This window comes from Hippichthys cyanospilos, chromosome 9 (assembly GCF_059441005.1).
Source record: "Hippichthys cyanospilos isolate Australia breed blue-spotted pipefish chromosome 9, RoL_Hcya_1.0, whole genome shotgun sequence".
Taxonomy (NCBI): domain Eukaryota; kingdom Metazoa; phylum Chordata; class Actinopteri; order Syngnathiformes; family Syngnathidae; genus Hippichthys; species Hippichthys cyanospilos.
This window is the reverse complement of record NC_142377.1, coordinates 5548221-5566055: the sequence shown is the minus strand read 5'-3', so window position 1 is coordinate 5566055 and position 17835 is coordinate 5548221. Positions and strand designations below refer to the sequence as shown.

The window sequence follows — 17835 nt, the reverse complement described above, 5'->3', positions numbered from 1 at the left end:
TGTCACTGAACTCTTAAAGATTGGACAAAAAGAAAAGAAAACACACACACACACTCTCACGCACAAACTAAGAAACAAAACTCCTAATTTCAACATTGTGGGGATGTATCTTAATTCAGAGTGTGCACGATATACATGCTAGCTTTAATGCCTTGCTAAGGAGGAATGAAAAAAAGTCCCAAAATATGCACTGGTAATTATTGAATTTAGTTGAGACTGTTCATGATATGCTGCTTGCAGCACAAGACCCAAAAATGCACTAATGCGAGATTAAAGCAACTTGGTCAAGACTGAGCAAGATATGCTACTTGTTATGAATCACTGAACTGAAAAAAAGTGCAAATCTGTCATCATTTGACTGGTCTCTGAAAGCACCAAATACATTTTCTGCTTCAGTGATTCAATTTCTTTTTGTGTGTGATTGAATACAGAAAATGAAGTAGTTACCATTCATGTTGTTTATTATTCGATTTAGTTCACAACAAAAAAATGTCAGTCGCTTAAAGTGCTTTTTATTCTCATTGTTTATCGATACATCAGAATAACCAGATGCCATAGAATAGATGATTTATCAATTTTATGGCAAATTGAAATAAGCAAGAAATTATTCCATTTGTTAAATTGTTATATCAAATTTAACAAAGATTGTCTCTCGACTTTTTTTTTTTTTGAACTGCCTTTGGATTGGTTTATAGCAGCATTTGGTAGCCGTCCCACGTCTGGGTGATGACTCAGCTCAGTCTTAGGCAAGAAATAAAAGTTGCAATAGTGTACATTTGGAGACGTAAAGCATTTTGACATTGAAGCTCATTAAAACTGCTAACAAGGAGATGTGCTGAGTGAGTATTTTAGGTTTCAGTCTTCAACATAAAGTGACTTACTAAAGGTTTCGTTTTCTAGTTAGGTATTTCATCAGGTATGTGTGTTTGTGCGAGTGTATGTGTGTGTGTGTGTATAGACAGTGAGTATACAGTGGGAATGACTATAGAAAATTTGAGGTTTGCGTGTGTGTGCGTGTGTACTGTATATGTGTGTGGGAGTAAGGTGGAATATAATGGGCCTATCATTACTGGTTCAAATTTACATCATATCCAGAGACTACACAACCATTTGCACTGGTAGCACTGGTGCTACTACCTCTTTCAGTTTGTCACACTGCACAGGATTTGGTCGCACAATTTTCACTCGGTTACAGCCTGATCGTTTTAATTTGCATACCATAGTTTCAATCATGTACACCTTGACACTGACTCAAAACACATTTGCAAAATCTTTTACTGTGGCAAGAAACATCTGTAATTATAGTGGCTGGCAGAACAGGTCAAATATATAACTTTAAAAGAAGCCATTTTGAAATAGACTTTGCTGTTACTTTTTTTCTACGCATAGTGTCCTTATCGTGATGCAACAACCCCATTAAAAAAATAATGATTTTTTTAGGGGAATGTCTTAATATTTTTATGTACCCAAGGCAGATTTTTTTTTTTTTTTGTTAATTTATATTCATTGACATAGTCAGTAAAATGGAAGGCAAACGTGTTGTTATTTGATTAGGTATTATAAGTTATTAAGATTGATCATTTATTGTAATTGTAACAGAATTCACTCCATCATTAAGATTGATCATTAATTGTAATTATAACAGAATTCACTCAATCATTAAGATTGATCATTTATTGTAATTATAGCAGAATTCACTCCATCATTTTTGATATATGTCAGCTTTTATAGACTGATTCAAAGTCCACATTGTTTAGTTATTTGCATTTATTTATGTGTAATGGATTGGTGGACTTTATTTTCTGTCTGAGTTTGAGAGCATTTGAATGCATTACGTTTACGGCCAGTGCCATGCGGTACAATGATAGCGTGATGGACCAGCATTTTATTAGCATACTTATTCAGTGACTGCATTTGATGTTTTGTTATGATTGTGTCTTGATGTATGGCTATGTGATTTCAGTAAAAACATGAGTCGCGAGGATGAGTCACGGCAACCGCTACACGACCACTTCTGCGATAGCGAATTTCAAAATGAAACAATTCTAAGGCAATTGCATTCATGTCCATGTAAGTGTAACTGAGTTGAAGTTGTACTTTGCAGCACATTTGTAACATTTTCTTTGCTTCTTCTTTTCATGTCTTTTCTAATGTCACACATCACATCAATAAATGTTGTCACAGTCATCACAAATCAAAGATACGTACTTGCTTCGTCGAAGATTCGTACTGGCACCATGTGTTCAGATTTTTATCAGCACGCACTATAAAGTTAAACACCGGGTAAATCAGTACCTCCAGATTAATAATAAGTTGGTCGTGTTTTGCTCAAAGAGGTCGGACGCCAAGCTGACGTAGGAACCTTACCAGAGCCACTACTTCCAATTGCATGTAAATACCCGAAGCTTCATATTAACGACACATCACTTGAAGTCATGAAACTCCCATGAAACTTGGTGAAAGGTTATGTCAACATCTCCATTTAAGTCTACTTCAATGAGCTACATTTGTTAGATCCATCGGCTCCAATATTTTGAATTGAATTTGCATAAAGTCTTCCTGTCTTGCTCGCGACAGATTGATGACACATACACTTACTCTCCTTAAAATCTATAGTATGGCTGCAATTAGTCTAATTATATCAATGGTTAACAGAAAAGCTATATCTTTTATCCTTTTAAAATATTTTTTTTACAAATTGCAAACTTTAAAGAGGTCCACTTTACCCACTAGCTTCTTTTTTTATTGCCTACTTGATTATTTGCTCGATTGTGGAATGTAGTCTGCTCGGGGAAGTGATTTGAATACAAATGTAATCGTGTAGAATGACTATGCATGTCAGTAAAACTCTTGAATCTTCAACGTTCATGCAGCAGTCCGAGCTGCTGAATGTTCAACCACTGCGAAAGAAAAAATGATAATAATAACCAGGACTGATTAGAAGAATGCAGTTAAGTATATCTCTGGCTGGTACACAAATATTTGTCTACATCAAAGGTGTAGTCCTGCAGTCTACATCATTTGTCTACATGATAGGTGTAGTCCTATATCATCCACTCCTGAAGGGCTGGTATCCTGCATGTTTTTCAACAATCTCTCGCGAACACACCTGATTCAAATGATTAGAATCATTTTGAAGCTACCGCAGAGCTTGCTGATAAGCTAATCATTTGAATCGGGTGTGTTGGTGTGAAAAAACTTGAAAACATGCAGGATAGCGGCCCTCGAGGACCAAAGTTTGACACCTATGGTCTACATCGCGTTGTTCCAAATCATGAACAATTAAATATTATCCTCAACACGCCAGGACAAAAATAAAAAATCTGATTGAAAATCTAAACCTCAACTCTGTCAGTCAGTATTCACAATACTGAGATTATAAGAATCCGATTGGCTGAATCTAACGGTTCAGTTCGTTCTTTCTCAATACTCTATAGAGGGATCCATCCTAGCATTAAACACAGCCACTGTAAAAAAACGTAAGTCCGAAAAAAATGTCAGTTACAATGGCAACATAAGATGCTCTCTGGCTTCAGCCGCAAAGGGCCAATTAGTCCATCCATATATAATTCTCTGGCTGCAGATCCTGCAGAGGATGCAATTGTGCCTTGGCAGGGTCAATTTGACTAGCAACGTAAAAGTAAGATAAATGAAAGGCTGCGTCACCTGACCCACAAGGGTCAAATCAGAGGCTGGATTAGATGCTAATTAGCATCTAATCCATCCTGAGAAAGCTCATGATTGTGATTTCCTGTTCCGATAAAACCGCTGCCCCATGAGCATCTGCGCTCATTTATTTTGGGGACGCCGATTGGCTGACTCATTTTGATGACGGTTACACTCTTTGTCTGCTCACCAGTCTGCCAGTGATTGATGAACATGTGATACTGTTGCACATGCGGCGGCTGTACGTGCCGCTGTCCGGCCGCCGGCCCTTCTTTATTGTTGCTAAGCAATCCTGAAAGTGCTTGTCAGCCTTCAGCGAGCCAATTGCCCGCAACTCTCGGCGAGTCAGCCATCCAATCCGAAAGGCAGCACATCTTGCTGCCCGGTGTCAAATCATTATAACTGCAACCTATAAGCACGATCTTCCTGATTAAAGTTTCCCATTATAATTGACAGTTGAAACAATTGGTCATAGCAAACCAGATGGATTGGAGAGACAGGAGGTGGCCTCTCAGCATAATAGTGAATCGGCAGCTTTAACTTTCATAACTTGGGTTGTCTTATAGATTAAAACCCAGTGGAAAATGCGGCACCGCACATCTCTAGTTTGTCAGATATTGACACGAATATACATGCATTTGTTAATCAAACTCACCAGTTAAATATGGTGGTGGTGGTTCTGGTGATGGTGGTGGTGTACGCCCCCCTCACTCCTGTGACCACCAGTTTTGGGCTTCACTCGCTCACCAACATAGTCAGATTTCTTCCGTAAAGCAGAGACTGCAGTCTCCTCTCACACTTCGCTCCACTGCAGCAACACACCCCCACCCCTCCCACCTCCTCCTCCTCTTCCTCAGCCTCCTCCAATACCCACCATTCCCTCACACGCACACAAACACACACACACACACCTACTGCTCTGCGACTCCCCCTCCACCTCAATTTTACTTCGGCCCTCATTGGGATGCGGTTCACACACGAGGTAAAATGTCACCAGTTTTTTAGAGGATCAATAATGCTACAAAACAACATTCATGTGGTCACGGCTTGCTGATGAAATGACAAGTGCATTAAGTTGATGAGTTTGTAGACTTGACGTGTTTCCCCATTGTGCCAAAATGCGTCACAACGGAGCTTTCTTCAAAGCTCTCTTTTATGATTGGTCAGCGGCCCTACGCAGGAATGTAAACAGGATGTTGTCAAACAGAAGCCTTACAGTCATCCCTTATTTAGAGTGCTTTGTTGGGGTCGTGGGTAAACTCGAGCCTATCATAGATAACGTTTAGTCTATAAGTTATGATAGACTTTTCGCCTGCCAGTTACAGTGTACATACAACTTCCATTTCTACATTCACACATTCTGACAATCAGAAAATTTGATTTGATTTGATTGATATTGGTTTGATTGTGAAATCAACTGTTGTTTTCCTCTTTATCAGACAGTGACAAGACTTAAAAAATGTTAAATTCAAAAATAAACTTTAAATTCATAAAGTTTCTGAGAGATTTTAAATATAAAAACTCCACATCAGTAAAAGGGCGTTGTATGGCCAATCTTTAGTACTATGTGGACTGCAGCCAGAGGAGAAGGAATGATCATTGGTGGTGAACAAATCCACAAAAACGCTGGGCTGAGGGAGGATGATGCCATTTTACCACATCTGCTTAATGGGTCGAAAAGTACCACGGTAGAATTTTAGATGACAAAATGGCCCAGGAGCCCTATATTTTTACACTTGCTAAACTCTGGATATAAAGACAAACAAAATTTGTATCCCTTGTGCAAGTTTTGATTGGTAATTATTTCAGAAAGTGCATAGTTGCAAAATTATTTGGGCTTAGTCCCTATTAATGGGGCGACAAAATGCACGATTTCTAACAATGTAAAACTACCTCTAAAGTTGGGTAAAATTGACTCAAATATTGGGTCACCTCTTTGCTACTCTAAAAATAATCTAAGCATTTTTGTTCATATTGGTGGTTAAATGGTGACTTTGGCACTACCTACTGTATGTCTACATCCCGAAAGTGCCTCTTCTCTTTGGATAGTCTGTTGGCAGGGTTTTGAGTGTGTGCATGAGGAAGAGGGATTTTAATTCTTTTTTTTTTAAGTCTTACTACATCCAGTGTATAGACAAATGTGTCGCGATTTTCCCACAACACATTGTGGGATATGGGACTGAATATTGATGTGGAAATGAAGGTGAATCGCGACCAAAAATGCGCTAAAACATAACGGCTGCTATTGGTAGAGTTTAGAGAGGGGATTTGGGGAAGGACGGCCTCCTGTGTTTCATTTTAGGGTTAGAGTTTCATTTTAGGGTGGAGGACAGTCTCCACTGCCATTATTTACATGGCCAATACTTACACTTACACTTACACTTACATCGAAAATGTAATGATTGGTCCAAAATGTGCTCAAAATGACCTATGAGGTCATCTGAATTAGAGCACTGTCTCGCTTCAGACTGCTGCAAGCCAGATTCAAAGATTGCATGGCTTTTTTTTTGTGCTAGCTGGTAAAATTGAAGCAAATAATGTATTTTTCACAAAGTACATGCAGATGGTAAAATGCATCACTAACTGGCAAGCCAAGCAGACTACAGCTCCAATGTAGTCGGAGGTAATGTCCATAGGAGAAAATGCCCACCTTTATACAAATGAGAAACAATGTCTAATTCACCACCATAGCCACTAAACATCTATATGTATTGTAAGTCACAAAAATAATGCCTACAGAACAGTGGTGCCAAATTGATGCTTATAGTTAACAGGCAAGGGGACCACATTAGGAAATTAAATTAATAAAATTAATTCTTTATCACGTCATGTCAGAAAACAAAGACCAGTCGTTAAAAAAATTTGCACACATTTTTCACATATACGTATTCACTGATACGTTTGCCTACAAATCCGGTCCTCGAGAGCCCCTATCAAGCCCGTTTTCCATGTAACCTTTATCAGGAACACCTGCCCTCGAGGACTGGACTTGGGCAGCCACTGGCCTATATCGATCTTGAAAAGTACCTTAATGATCACACCAGTATTTTGGATTTTAAAGACATGAAGTGAATAAATGAGTGGATTAACATAACACTGTCTGAGTGCTCACGACAGCATCATTTCTCTTAAAGAGGAAAAATGCTTATGACCATGAACTTTATATTTTTTAATCTTTGTGGGCATTAGATGTCCATATCATTTTAGTGTTGTGTGATACCAATTTTCTGACAGTTTTGTTTGCATTTCCCATTCATTCAGGACATAATAATTCATCATTTTAAATGTGCCTTTCTTAGCACTCAAGCACATTCTACAGTATGCAAAATAAAAGAACAGTAAAAAGAGAAAAAAATGAAATGCGTTGAGCAAAAACAGTCTGACTGAGTATGCTGTTTTAAACAGGTGAATTGTGTCCTTTCCTAGTTTCAATTGTTCTGCTATGCTGATCTTGGCACAAAACAAGCATTTGTGTGGTGATCGAAGCAAAAACAGGTGAAAACTGCACTCAACCTGTCAAGCTTGAGGGCATGTTTGTGAATGTCATTAGCACCATATCCTTTGTGAATAGTTGGTCAAGACAGAGCAAACTATATGTGCAAATGAAGTGCAATTAAAGGTGTGTTTATATTAGTTATAGTTGACCCTGAAAAACCCCTCCTAAAGTATTTTTTTTAAATCTTGCAAAAAAACTGGGTGCTGAACCACAAATTTGTGGGAGATCACTCTAATTGGATTTTTTTTAATCATTCACAATTCTCATGGTTCTCATGTGGTGTGTAAAATTTAGAATACACTTATTTTCAGAAGACAGGGTGACAACCCCTGAATGCAGAAAATTCCAGTTAGAGAGACAAGACTTGCATGGAGTGAATTGTGTAATATTTCACACACCTCCCCTTGTATTGCACATTGCCCTACTCACAAAGGCGGCAAATGATATGCTTTGCAATTGATTCCTATTTCATACCTGTGCCATTTACACAAAATTATGACATTATTTTTGAAGAAGGGGATGGATTTACCCAGTGTGACAGAAGTCACTACCCAATCTCTACATGGTATCACTTAGAAATCATCAGTTAAACACACCACCAATAATTCATGACTCAACAGTTTCCGTGAAGATGGGAGTCAGGGCATGACAAAGTTGCAGCGTCACCACACACACACAAAGTACATTAGAGGTGAGTATTTTAAGTACAATGCATTGTGGGGTATTGACCTGCAGCTAACCCATTCCTAAATGCATCAGAGAGAGATCAGAGTCAGCATTCTCCTCACTATCTCCACCACCACATATACAAAGGCCGGAGGACAACTGGGGAGATCACAGCTCCAGATGCTGAAGACAGAATGTGTGTGCGTGTGTCTGTGTGTGTGTGCGGTGAGGCTGCAGGATGTGTAAAAAAGACTGCACCCTCTGTGCTGCAATGCAGGGGAGCAACACAGCAAGCGGCTGTGAGGCACTTGGACCAAAAAGTCCTCCTGCTTACGCCACCCTGCGCTCTTTAATTCTGTCCCTCTAAAAGATGACAAGCCACGGAACTGACTTCAAGATTTTTTCAAGATTTCGAATGTTTTGATATCATAGAGTATCATGTATCTGTGTCAATATCGATATCAACAGTGGTGAGCCGTCAGGGCCAGCAAGGCCTTCTATGCTGGCCTACCAATAACCTGACATCATTATCATAACTATAATAAACTATAATGGTTTTATTAACTATAATGAAAATCAATTTAATTTTACAGTATATTCATTTTGTTCCAAAATGGTTGACCCCATTATGCCCTAAATGCCCCTATCTCGGAAACTAATTGATGGATCTTAATGAAACTAAATACACTTTATGTTGAAGGTCATAAGTTTTAGTGGTTACATTTACAAAGAAAAGTACAAATATGTGTTGGTTTTATCACAGATTTTCATAAATGTTCAAAATGAGCATCGCCTATGACTCTGCACATGTCGAGTCGGTTTTCAAGCTCGTACCAAACTCGCTGTAACTGCAGCTGTTGAAATTCCTCAGAATCCGCCAAACTGTTTGTGGAATGTGGGTTTCCACACTTGCTCTTCTAACATTCTTCCGAATGTTAACATGCTTCCGAATGGAAGGCTTCACGAACCTGATCCACAGTCTCTGCTGATGTTGATGGCCATCCTGGCGATTTAGGTATGCATAAGCGGTCCTCTTCTTGAACTTTATGGTGCCAAGTCCTGATTTGTTTTGTTGTTGGTGAAGAAGGTGACTTTAGTGACTGAGTCCTAGCATACTCTAATATGCAAAATGCCTTTTCTTTTGAAGTGAACGGTATTTCTTAAAGTGAAAAGAGAGAATTGTCAATCGTTACCCACAAAAACATGAAACGTCTCTACTCAAGCTGTGAAAATTTGAGGTCATTCCAACTAATGTTGTCAAAATCAATGAACTACGAAATGGGATCAAACATTTTGGAACACCCTGTATATATATATATATTTTTTTTAATTTATAAAATTATTCTCCATTTTCTGTTCTTTTCGTGTCATATTATATCCATTTAATTATGCTGCTTCTATGTTGTAAGTTTAGGTTGGAGTTTTTAGCCAATTAGAATTCAGTTAACTGCCTGCTCCCAGAGGCGGTAGGGCATTTGCGTCAACAGTTGCGGGCTTTTGCCCAAGCATAGATGAATATGTGAGTGGCCTGTATACCACAATAGACATTTGTAATAGCCAACCGAGTCATAAGGTCGCCATCTAGAGGCCTCACGTTGAACGTGACGTGAGTGGATCCAGTGTGTTGGCTTTGCCTGATTGCTATGAGCTAACCTGTCCCGACTTTGCAATACTGTATTTCTGAATGGGTTACCAGGGGTGTGAGCTAACCCTGGCAAATAGTTCTACTGGGAATGCCTTTTGTTTGCAAGGGATCGATTTGGTGTTTGGAGTTACACTGGATTTGCAAACTTCAATTGTTTAACCAAGGCAGCAACGTGACACCGTATGGACGGCTGGACACACACGGTACGGTGCTTTTAAAAAATTAAGGGGACACCCAAGTGGATATACGGTACTGTACAGTTCTGTCACATCCCAGAAAAGTGAAAGTTCTCAGAAATGTTCTTCTTTCCGGATCTACCGTAAAGTCCACAGCAAGCTCACTTTGTTGTCGTTTCGATTGTTGTTTCAGTTACAAACAAATGTATGGCTAAGATGACCAATCTATCTTGTATCACATTGCTTCCACAAAAAACAGGCCCAATTAGAGTGGGGTCTCTCTTCTGAGATGAATTGCTGTCAGAGTCTTAAAAGACGTATATTTTTATGGGTTTTTGCCATTTACTTTAAAAAAAATGTGGTAATCAATATACAAACTGAAGCCAATTATAAAAAAGAAAAATGAAGCCTTTCACAACTACTACTAGCACCATTGAGGTTCTACTACACCTAATGCCTCCCTGTTCATTTCGAACCACGACATGCTTGCGTCAACAAAACAATCTAATCGCCGGGCTAAGGTGCTAAAAAAGTAATTATCTGCTGTGTGTCTTCCACTTTAAATTTCCCTGCTGACTATGTACATTATGTTTAAACAAAAACCAATACAACGATTATGCCCATCAACATTTTCAATCAACTGCAGTTTACAAAATGGCATGAATAGGAATTGAACGACTCACTGATTGCGTCGTGTCACATTCGTCTATCTTCGGCACAGACAGAATGGGTTTGTTTCCTGCTCAATGACAGCATGAATGTGAATGTGAATAGTTGGTTGTTTTAATATGTGCCCAGTGACTGACAGGCAATCAGTTTAGGGTGTAATTCCCCCTTTCGCCCAAAGTGAGCTGGGATAGCACCCTGGATGAATCTTTTTTTTCCATCAGGAGTGTCAATATCTCAGAAAGTAAATGCCCTTCTGTCAAATGTGTTGCTAACCAAAACAGCAGCACCAAAAGCATTAAAAATCTCAAAAGTATGGAGACTGACTGCTTGTTGCAAAGAGTTGTATCGATTGGACCAAGAGTAAAATTTGGGGCTAGGTCTATGAGTTATAAGGCAAAGATATGAGTTATAACCCCATCCCTTGAAGAGTAAGGGGCCATATGTACAACAAAGGAAAAGCCTAACACCACAGGCTAATGTCTATTGACTTTGACTTATATTGACTTGACGATAACTGAGCCAAATAATGTTTCATTACAGGACTACTATGTCTCAGGCGAAGACCAAGGACTAAGAGTACTGTGAGTAGTGTGACAACATGATTGAAGGCCCAAGGCCAGTACTATGGCCAAGGCCTGGACCAGGATGATGTTTCAGGTTTAAGGCTGGATAAAGCATTCTTTTACATGACAGGTCCAGGGACCTGGCAAAGGACAACGTATAGGCCCCAAAGGACTTGGGCTAAGTGACCATTAGCTAGTATAAAACAAGGCTAAGGTCAAGTAAAAGGTCAAAGACTAGGACTGAGGTTTAAGGTCTACTGACCATATGAGCACTCAGTGTAAGTCAAAATCTAGATGACCACTAAGGACCAGGGCTAAGTCTCAGTCTCAGTCTATAGCTACGTCTAAGTGCATGGATTCAGCAAGGAATAATCTGAACTCAAAGACTGTAATTCAGAGCTAGTTTCGGTCTAAGAACACAAAAAGCTCCTAATATACAAAACATGCAATTGTTCCAATCAATTTTGTTCAGAAATTTGGTATGACCATATGAAAACTTTAAATTTATAAGAAATTCATGATACACTTTCAAAGAACATAATAAACAACATAACATAAAAAACTCACAGTAACACTGCTGCTTATTGAGACTTCAACTTGGCTTACTCCTGTACTTTCCTGTAATTAAACTTCCACTGGGCTCTGATGCAAAAAGGGCAAAACACATTTGATTCCACAGTCTTGAAATTGTCTTCTTACAGGAAAATTCTCAATAATTTATTTTGATTGGGAAACACTACAGTAAGGAAACTGTGGGGCTCAATTCCACAATCAGGCTCAGCTGCCTACCTGCGTTGCAGGCCCCCAAGGCTCTTAAAATGTTATGGAATGGTAACATGAACCTAGCTCACTTGTCTTAAAAGGACGGTAACGTGATGATAATGTTCACACATTATTCTGATACTGTGAAATTGCTCCTACATGTCATAAGGTTCTTCACCATATTTGGAGTGCATGCATCGTCATTTTTCATGAACACAGGTGGCCATGTGGAGGTGTCTACAAATGGAAGCCTGCTGATGCTGATGCTGACACTACTTAGTCGTGTCATATCTAGTAAAATGCAGACCAAGCCAGTTAAATATAAGCATACTTGGATATTTACTCCAATAATTAGAACACTCAAGCTCCTGCAGTGTAAAACCGAATGCTGATTATATTTCATTTACCATAAGAGCTTCTCATATTTTTTTAACTTATATTTCTAAAACAGGATACATTAATTTATTGCACGATATATGAACATAATATTACATTAAGTTACATCTTGTTATTTTTCCCTTATATCTCATGGATATTCTTAAAACAAGTTTTCACTTTACCGTACGCATATACTAGCATATGAAGCAAATATGAATGATCTATCATACATGTCATAAGTATCATACATGTTTCATAGGAAGCAAAAGCATGTTTGAGATCAATAGATTACAAAAAATGAATGATGACGGTTTAATGGATTTCACATAATGTGCTGCAGCACTACACACATTCTTGTGTGTATTCTTCATGGTGCCAAGAGAAAGTCCTTATTGAGAACACGCACACATACATGTTAGCACACATACACAAAAACACACGCTGACACAAAGATGTGTGCTCTGTTGGGAATGCAGCATGCTCTGGCCCAGTTCCATTACCGCCACAAGTCATTCCGAGTATCAGAAAAACACCTTCAGTTTGAAAGTCATCATAATGACTTGGTGAAGCAGGATGTAACTTAAGGACTAACTCAAGCTTGAGGGTCCAGAACTAGGCTAGAAATAGGGCTGAATGATCTATCAGTTGGGGGCCGAATTCACCATCATTGATGGTGCGATTTCTGAATCATCAAAGCTCCGTATTTTTCAATGAGCTCTTATCCCCCAAGCTCATAATCAGTGGCACACTACTATGGACAGTTCACACAAACTTCAAACTGGTTGAAAAGCTTGCTTGCTTCACAACAGCACATACTTCATACATGTTAGATGTAAGTCCGTGCGTAGAAGCAGCAGCGAAGTGCGTGACACAGATCCTCTTTTCTATGGTAACAAACTATCATGCTAACAAGTAGCGCTTCCTCAGAGGACAAAGGAGGGGTCGCTAATCATGCTAATTGCTAGTTTGAAATGTAGCATTGGGACAGACCTATACTGAGTGCTATAGGTGTACAGTGGACGTCCCACAGAAACCTGGCTATAATTGTGTTATGGTGGACGTCCAACAGATATAAACAACAAATTTGTATCACAAAAGCGATTTAGCCCAGGCAACAACAGTGCCTTGCTAATGGATGATGTCAAACACAATGAAAAGCTCAAGATGAAAAGTAAATTGAACACCAATACATATTTATTACTTGTGCTATTTTCCACCACAGAGCACAGTTTTGAGATTTACACAATAATTTGCGTCAAAATTCAAATTGTTTTCATGTATTTAGCTTTGCTCTGGGGCTGTTTCTCATATTAAATAGATTTTATCACAGAGGAAAAAGAAGAAATGACAAGAAGCACAGAGGAAATTATATGATGTCATCTTAATCTTTTTAAAAGGAAAGGTTTAAGGTCAGGGACGCATTACAATGAATCAGAATGCGGAGGTTCAGTTTTGCTGGGTGGGGTTATGTCAAATAGTTAAGGGCAAAGACAAGGACTATGATTATGGACAGGGCTTGAGCTTGTATTGTATGGTAAGGACAAGGATTATGGCTAAGGGCCTTAGCCATAATACTAGGACTACTGAAGAGAGACAAAACTAGAGCTAGTACTCTGTCTGTGATATATGGCGTTAGGTTAAGGGGTATGACTTGGTCAAGAATAAGAACAAGTTCCAGGGCCAGGACTAGCACTAAGGATTATAAAGTTTTAGAGCCAGGACCAGGAATAGGTTTATGTCTTGGGTGTGGGCCAGCCTAGACGAGGACAAGACTCATGTGCATTCTGATGACTAATGCACGAACTTCGTTTAAATTCTAAAGATTGGAATGGTACTGGTTTCTGAGACATTGAAAAGGATATGTCCAACCGGAGCCTGTTTCTAATGACTAGAGGTAGTACTAGCACTAATTTATTCGAACAGGAATAGGTTTAAAATAAAAGGCCAGTACAGTGTTAGGAATAGTTCGACATCGAGTATTAAATTACGGAATAAGGGACCAGGGTCGGGAGTAGGTTGTAGGTCTAAGACCTTGCGCTGGGACTTGAAAATTATCTGAGTCAAAGGGTTGGGACTAGGACTTGGTCTAAGGTTCCCCCAATGCTCATAATATATACTGTAAAAATAAATAATTGTTGAAACATAGAGAAAACCTTGGGCGATCTCCTTGATCAGATACACAAGACTGAATTGCCAATTACATATGTGTAGGTAGAGGGCAATGGGGAGGTATTGTTGGGAGGGCAATGTCTCTAACGAGGGTCGTTCTTTCCCTGATGCTGCGTCAGCACATTTGACATCTGCAGATGCACATTAAAGTGAACCAAACTCCATTCATAAAGTCGCATTGATTTAAAAAAAAAATAGCAAAGTGCACTATTCTGACCTCTCTCTCACACACACATTTGTTTTTATTATGTAACATTACACTGCAGCAGGCAGCACTATGAGGCTACACAAGCACTACCCCCCACCCCACTTGGTCCTCACTCTCAGCACCATCCCATGCAGCAAAAGTTCCACTCATGCAGATTAGAGTGCAATCTTTTATAATGACCTCCTAATTCTGTCGCATTGTGCCCGTAATGAGGTTAGGAGCCTTTGAGACTCATCTTACCTGGAATGAAAGCTGCGCAGATGTGTCAGAAAAAAGAAGAAACAACCCCCAAAAAGTCAGTGGCTCAAAAACATTGTCCAAGCACCACAGGCAAAGTTTTGTCGTTGTTTGTTTGTTTTGTTTTTTTTTTCCCACTGTCAAGAAAGGCTTTGCAAATGCAAACCCTCACAACATTTTTCCATCACATTGGCAAAACACCGGCGTCATTACCCTCCTGTATTTCCCGGCACTCTTCGCTCATTGGCCCGTCAGAAGAGCAGGAGGGGTTTGCATCGATGTGGTGCATTCACTACTCTCCTCCTCCCACTCCTCCTTGTTCTTTATCCATGCAGATGCTGCTGAGCTGGGACAATTGATGAGAGGGAACGAGAGAGAGAGAGATTGAGAGAGAGAGAGAAAGAGAGAGAGAAAGAGAGAGAGAGAGAGAGAGAGAGAGAGAGGGGGTCCAGCTGGTGCCTGTGTGGGGAGTGTTGTATGCAGGAACATGAGTTCACTGATGTGCAGTGAAGGAGGAAGATGGTGGCTGGTGGGTGTGCTGCAGTGTGAAGCAATGCAACACGCACAACCACTATTACCTCATTTCCACCAAATAGACAGTTAAGTACTCAGTTTTGGTCTGCAAAATCTAGGATAGTACAAAAAAACTTCAGCAAAATTCAATTTGACTGCCATGATGTAAAAATAATTACGGTAAGAATTAATAAAAGTCATAATATAGTTATGACTTGGTTGAGATATGTGGTTCAAGGACTGGATTGTTGCCCAGAACTAGTATCAGGGGAACCAAAAGGAATAAGTGTAAGGTACCATACCTCAGTGTTTTTCAACCTTTTTTGAGACAAGACAGATTTTTTTCTTTGGGAAAATCTCGAGGCCCACCACCAGCTGAAGACTTCAAAATCTAATTATTGCCTATGTTAACAACAACATGTCATTCTACTCAAAGTTTTATCTATCGGGAATCAAATAAATACTCTTTACTCCCCTTAAGCTCATGTCTGAAAGTACTGTGCTGCCACTAACTGGCAAAGAGTATTTATTACATAATTACGCTGGAACACACTACTCTCACAGCCGACACGGTTTCCCCCCCCCCAAAAAAAAAGAAATTGGATACAATGATTTAAAGTTTCAGTGCACGTATTGTTAAGATTCTGATTTTCATAATATTGTTTTGTTGTCTCACTAAACAAATGTTTCTTAAAATTAGAGACATATTTTGCACATGTCAAAAAGAACTTGCATTCATTCAGTCTTCCTGCCATTTATGTTCCAAATTCCTGCACTTAGAGTTTCGACACCTGGGGCTGAGAAAAAGCCCAGGTCTATAAGGCCAAAGGTCAATGCAAGACTAGGAGACTAGCTCAAAGGACTCAAGAATAAGGTCTAAGGACTATGACAAGGTAAAGTCAAAGGTCTAAAATAATTTTGTCAATACGGCTAGCATATGGCTTAGTGGTAGGCCTATGACTTAAGCGCAGTCTTAGAGCATGTCTGAGGCCAGGACGTGGTCGATGGCCAAGCATTACATTGTGAATCGCATAATGCCCAGAGGTGAGCATTTTACTTTTTTTTTTTGCCAGTCCATCATTTACAGTACCTTCCATCATCGTCGGTCAGTATTTTTTGGAGCTTCACCCCAAAACAGCCAAACTTTAATGTCACTTGAAAAAAAACAAAATACCCTTCATCATCCTAAAACAAAAACCTTAGAGTCTTCACTTCAATTACACAACCGTCCAAAAAAGGTAAACAAAGTTATGACGAAAACCACTAAAACCAAACAACAATGCCTCGCGTGCATGCATGATCATGTTTGCTGTGCAATGAATTAATGTACCCCTGGCACTAAACAATCATAACCACTCGATAGCATGTTCATCATTGTATTCAAATTGCCTTCAAGCAAGCAGCACAAACATTTGACCTCCCAGCCGTGCTCAGCTATCTCAATGAGGAGAAAGTGTTGCTCAGCACAAAAACATTAAAGATACTTTTTATATAGCTACTGCATGCCAACGCTCTATCGCTTAGCTAATTATTTCTGGGTGCATATATGTATGCTACCTATGTAGTGTTTATACTTTCATGCTGTCAAGTACATGGCAGTTTAAACGTTTCTCAGAAATTTGGAAGATTTGATTGTGATAAAAATTGGCCAATGGTCCCAGGTGATGATTATAATGATGGGTGAAATTGATAAATGTTTAATTAATTGATTAAATTGATTCATTAATTATTAACTCTTTTTGTTTTTTTTAAATGTTTTCATCATCCGGTAAAAGTATCAACCTTGGTCGGGGGGGCTGCCGCACGAGGCCTTGAGGGTTTGGGGGGTGTCAGCATTGCATCTCCACTATTTGTGGATGATGCTGTGCTGTTAGCGTTTTCAGGTGGTGACCTTCATGTCTCACTGGAGCAGCCGAGTGGGAGAGACTGTGATGAGGATCAGCACCTCCAAATCTCAGACCATGGTCCTCAGTCGGAAAAGGGTGGCATGCTCCTGTTCATGAGTGAGAGTAAGATGAAACGGGAGATCGGCAGGCGGTTTGGTGCAGCGCCTGATGTGATGCGGTGTGTAACGGTACTGGTCTGTCATGGTAAAGAAGCAGTTAAGCCCATAGGCAAAGCTCTCTATTTACCAGTCAATCTACATTGTACGTTCCTGCCCTTACCTATAGTCACGAGCTGTGAGTCGTGACCGGAAGAGATCCCTGATACAAGCGGCTGACATTAGTTCCCTTTGTAGGATGTCCTGGCTCTCACTAGCTCGAGCATCTGGTCAGGATGCCTCCTGGACACCTCCCCGGTGAGGTGGTTAGGGCGCACCCGAGAGACTCGGTCCCCCGACTGGCCTGGGAACGCCTGGGGATCCGCCCGGAGGAGCTGAAAAACGTGGCTGGGTAAATAGAACTCTGCTCAAGCTGTGGATGGATGGATAAAACTAAAACACATCTTCAATTGGTGAAAATGTATGAATGAAAGACAATCCCATTTAGAATTAGCTTTGACTAATATCACAAAGCGAAGCAATCCAGAGTTGTCATTTGCCTCTGAACAATCCATGCCACTGTTTTAATTAAATTGATACAATGAAGAGTTAGTCATTCATTCTGGCATCTGAAATCAATACCCAGCGCAAGGCTCTTGGCTAGAGAGTGCTGTTAGTGTTGCGGTATCCTCCAGGGAATACAGTC

General features: G+C 39.8%; 1 protein-coding gene across 3 annotated transcripts in view; it reads right to left on the bottom strand.

Annotated features, from left to right (window-relative positions):
* LOC148418618 (synaptotagmin-2-like) overlaps positions 1-14900 on the bottom strand; it is a 33353-nt gene extending 18453 nt beyond the window's left edge. For 2 of the 3 annotated variants that reach the window (XM_088423713.1, XM_088423716.1), the window contains exon 1: positions 4322-4465. The gene's annotated coding sequence lies outside the window, so the exon portion shown is untranslated. Of the gene's footprint in view, positions 1-4321; positions 4466-14638 lie in introns of those variants that run through there. The other variant, XM_088423715.1, reaches the window with a different exon arrangement.
* Between the last annotated feature and the right edge of the window lie 2935 nt (positions 14901-17835).